The sequence below is a fragment of the Nicotiana tabacum genome, chromosome 17 (assembly GCF_000715075.1).
Source record: "Nicotiana tabacum cultivar K326 chromosome 17, ASM71507v2, whole genome shotgun sequence".
Classification (NCBI taxonomy): domain Eukaryota; kingdom Viridiplantae; phylum Streptophyta; class Magnoliopsida; order Solanales; family Solanaceae; genus Nicotiana; species Nicotiana tabacum.
In genome coordinates this window covers 123,398,329-123,403,705 of record NC_134096.1, presented here as the reverse complement: position 1 = coordinate 123,403,705, position 5,377 = coordinate 123,398,329, and positions in this window count along the sequence as shown.

The window sequence follows — 5,377 nt, the reverse complement described above, 5'->3', positions numbered from 1 at the left end:
CCTCTTTTAAAATAGAATGCCAACATAAAATGGGAGAACCATGAAAATAACAAAAACAACTAATGATATCCAAATGCCAAGTTAAAAGATAATAATTTTCAAAATACGATAGTAATATTATTTTTGGTTGGGAGATCTTTAGTACCGATATACCATCATGACTTTAGCACGAAGTCCAATCACAGCCCGAACGCCTAGGCCGTCACACCCAAAGACATTTAATCTACACAAAGAGGCCCCGCCGCCTCACCCCAATATGTGCTGTGAAGGTGTAATCACAATCACAATCTCTACACAAAGCGGCCCTGCTGCCTCACCCCAAGGTATGCGGGTATAGGTGTATTCACAATCACAATTTCTACACAAAGCGGCCCTTCTACCTCACCCCAATATATATGGGTGGAGGTGTATTCACAATTACAATCACCACCATGTGTGCGGAATGGTATCCGATCACGACCGACCGGCTAGGTCATCTCACCACAATGTCGTGTGGATCGACATCACCCTTTGCTAGCAATCATCTCATCCCCATTAAGGGGAATATTCTCATCACATCAATCTCATCCCAAATAAGGAGAATAATCAAAATGCACTCCTACACCGGCACGTGTAGTTTCGGGGCTAGGTTATTTCAACCTACCCTTCCTCGGTGATTAACGATGCTCCAAAAACCATTTTTGATTTACATACAAGGGGAACATAAATAAAAATACATTTACCTCATAACCTTTAACACTATTTATAGATTCATTGGTACTTTCAACCATTTACAACATCATTATTGCATTGGTTCTCTTGGTCATACATATGATTCTTCTTTCATGGCACAATGGTCGTATTTCATATTCCACACTTTTATATCTGTACTTCATGGATTGTCATCATAAATATCAATATATAGAATATTCCGAAAATCACAACTTTAGTTTCATTAGTAGCGAAGGCTTTAAACACAATAGATTTCTTTCCAAAAAGTGGAGTAAAATGATTGAAAATCGAAGCGCAAGTTAAAATCATAACAAGTAGCACACCATTTATTCTTGAAATACTTTCCCCCCAAAAGGGCAATGAACAATTTAAACTCATGAAACACAAGGCACACAAAACAAGTGTAAGGAACTATGCTCAACATCTCACTGTTGCGGCGTGTAACCCAATCCAATATGACATTGTTGCGGAGTGCAAATTGATCCACACAATATGCCCATGGTGGCGTGCCACCCTATCCAAACAATATACCCGTGGCGGCGTACCACCCAATCCGCACATAACAATCAAGAAGAAAACACACACATCAAGCCGTAATGCTTATACTTACGAAATGCCCGAATATCGACCACAAGCACGCCAAGTGCATAATACAAATCCTAAGGAGACGAATAGCGCCATACGCTACGAAACCCAAGCACGACTAAGGAGCGATAAATGACCTGGACCTCAAGAGCCATCCTGCTCATATAACTCCGCAAGCTACACTAGATCACAACACGTGTGTGAATAATCAAGTCGTCTCATAACCCACATGACACAATAGGGTATTATATGGAATAGCTGATGACATGAATAACATCGAACGCCCGAAGACTCCTCCGCAAGCAATGCTATGCCGAACAAACATATCTGACCTGATGTAGAGCACGAATTCCCATTAGACCCACCAACGGACCCCAAGCCAAATCTGATCATCCCATACTGGGCCAACAACCTTTCAAGGATCCACAATGGCCCTATTTATGACACCCACGAGCAGCCATGCAATCCGTACCAAACTCCCACAGTTCACAACCAAAGGAATAGAGCTCCTTCTAGGCATAAACTCTCATATTACCAAAAATCCTCGTACTTTGTTTCAATATTTAACAATTAAGTGACTAACATGCCACACTTATACAAATCTCCCTGTGGGATATGCTCCCACGACCTTCCACTCATGTAACAAAGTTCGTACATCCATACCACCAACCGTTCTAATTCTGTAAAGCAAATCAAGAATACGCAAATCAATAAACAAAGCCTTTAACACAGAATGTCGTTCTCAGGTGACACTAAAGAAAATGCCTGCTTACCCTGAACATCCGAATTCTCCCCTTCTCATCCGAGCACGTGACATTCTTATCAACACCGAACTGCAACCTTGATCCTAAAATTTTAAATTACCATGCTGCTCACTGCACCTATCATGCTGCTACGCGAGAATACAAGAATTCATCATAACCTCTAAACTACTAGTAGAATAAACACATTATTAGCTAGAAACCTTTCGCTTAACTCTTTTTAGAAGAACTGTTGCAACACACAATTGAATCCCCATGACCGTAGAAAATACAAACCTCAAGTCATGGTCTAGACCGCCATAACTTTTCCGGGATCCATCTACACATAACATGATATTATAATGAAATACCTCCAAATCAATCAATTTACGGTGGATGTCAAGCCCACGCGTACAACGACGAATCACTTGTATAACTAACAAGCCGAAGGAACTGATCATTGCCACAATCATGTTGATTCGAACCATTACTATCTGACTCAACTTCTTCTAATTTACTCTTGACTTGCCTTAGACATAATAATAGCTCAATTCAAAACATAACAAACTCATTCAGCACTCATCCCGAGTGACCCACTTCACGAGACCACATCATTTCAATACCCACGAACCGTCTCATACCTTCCTCATGCGCACAATAGCATCTCCAACTGGTACACCCATTCTGAAAGACCTTCCACGAATCTGAAGCTATTTCTCCCTTACCTCTAATACAGCCCCATAGTCCCGATGATAACACAGAACACTCCAAGGACCCCTCTCATAATCCACTGCAATAACTCGATCCTTAGCCACATAACGGACCTGAAATCCGTAGGCACTGCACTGTAATTCATTAACCCACTAGGACTGTTGTTGAGAGTCACCTACTCTGACCTGGTCCCAAATATAACCAAATTCCAACACTCTAATAGCACATGAACTATCACGCCCCGACCTCGGGGAGCGTGACAGGCACTCTACCGAGACACCCCGATCAAGCATGTCTGCTAGATACCTTCTACCCAACCTTGTCCATTAACAATATAAGAATCAGTGGCCAGAAATATACATAAGAGGAGTCAACTGCTCCACATTCTTTTCCATTAATCAAGCAGATTCATTTACGACTTCAAAAACATTACAAAAGTTTATAGATATGATGAAAAACATGTTTGCCACTTACAAACACTTCTAATTCATTACCCAACATCAAACACCACCCGCAACCTGTCTACGGAGCCTCTAAGTACAGCAGAAGAGTAGTATGGAAGTGCCGGCGACAAGGCCTCGGCTATACCTCAAAATGATAAGTACAACGTCAAATGACATAAAGCCCGGAACAAAGTAGGGATCACCAAAACCTGCTGAGTAGAGAATAAATGCTAACGAGGATCAAGGATGCCCGCTTATGAACAACCTGCATCCATTGAAGATGCAGCGCCCCCAGCCAAAGAGACGTTAGTACATGTGGAATAGTACTAGTATGTAAAGCTAATTGTCCTCTTTTAAAATAGAATGCCAACATAAAATGGGAGAACCATGAAAATAACAACAACAACCAATGATATCCAAATGCCAAGTTAAAACATAATAATTTTCAAAATACGATAGTAATATTGTTTTTGGTTGGGAGATCTTTAGTACCGATATACCATCATGACTTTAGCACGAAGTCCAATCACAGACCGATCGCCTATGCCGTCACACCCAAAGACATTTAATCTACACAAAGAGGCCCCGCCGCCTCACCCCAATATGTGATGGTGAAGGAGTAATCACAATCACAATCTCTACACAAAGCGGCCCTGCTGCCTCACCCCAAGGTATGCGGGTGTAGGTGTATTCAGAATCACAATTTCTACACAAAGTGTCCCTTCTACCTCACCCCAATATATATGGGTGGAGGTGTATTAACAATCACAATCACCACCATGTGTGCAGAATGGTATCCAATTACGACCGACCAGCTAGGTCATCTCACCACAATGTCGTGTGGATCGACATCACCCTTTGCTAGCAATCATCTCATCCCCATTAAGGGGAATATTCTCATAACATCAATCTCATCCCAAATAAGGAGAATAATCAAAATGCACTCCTACACCAGCACGTGTAGTTTCGGGGCTAGGTTATTTCAACCTACCCTTCCTCGGTGATTAACGATGCTCCAAAAACCATTTTTGATTTACATACAAGGGGAACATAAATAAAAATACATTTACCTCATAACCTTTAACACTATTTATAGATTCATTGGTACTTTCAACTATTTACAACATCATTATTTCATTGGTTCTCTTGGTCATACATATGATTCTTCTTTCATGGCACAATGGCCGTATTTCATATTCCACACTTTTATATATGTACTTCATGGATTGTCATCATAAATATCAATATATAGAATATTTCAAAAATCACAACTTTAGTTTCATTAGTAGCGAAGGCTTTAAACACAATAGATTTCTTTCCAAAAAGTGGAGTAAAATGATTGAAAATCGAAGCGCAAGTTAAAATCATAACAAGTAGCACACCATTTATTCTTGAAATACTTTCCCCCCAAAAGGGCAATGAACAATTTAAACTCATGAATATGTAAAATCTCAAATCACATAGAAAATAATTACAAAGCATATCATTATTTAAAACAGTCACATTGGGGCACAACTTGAGGACATAAGCTTTTAAGCAAATATGTTTTCGAAGTAATTTTTGGAAGATTTGAATCAAAGCTCATTTCATAGCATATCTCACATCATCTCATTTCATTGGAACCATTGGCCAAAGGTATAACTTCATTCTTGGCACGGTAGCCACACTTTATATCTTCAACTCACTCCTTCACTTTCAAGCATCTTTATAGATTTTCAACAATATGAACCTTCGAAATCAAGGCCTTAAGTATATATATGAGCAATGGGGATTTCAGATGTACTGAGTATTCTTTCCAAGTTATGCTTAACGGATTTTCATTTGAAACATAAATTGAAGTTATAATGTTTTAACACATAAACCTTACTTGAACACATTCCCGAAGAAGATCATGATGAGATAAGAGTGATTGGAACATATTATGAGTACATACATCTTTCGACACTTTGATTACTCAGGACAATCAAATTTATAGGGCACAACTCGGAACATGAGAATAAGGAACTTGACCCAACCATACTTGAAACTTACGGGAAAATTATGGAATTCACTTTTAAGAGAGTAGTTTAGCCAACATACCTTGCTTGAGCTTTCTTTAAGTTACTACAATGTTCCGGAAATCCTAGAAATCCCAATATATTTTAAGACATAACAGAATTGAACACAAATTAGAAAGATATTCATGGT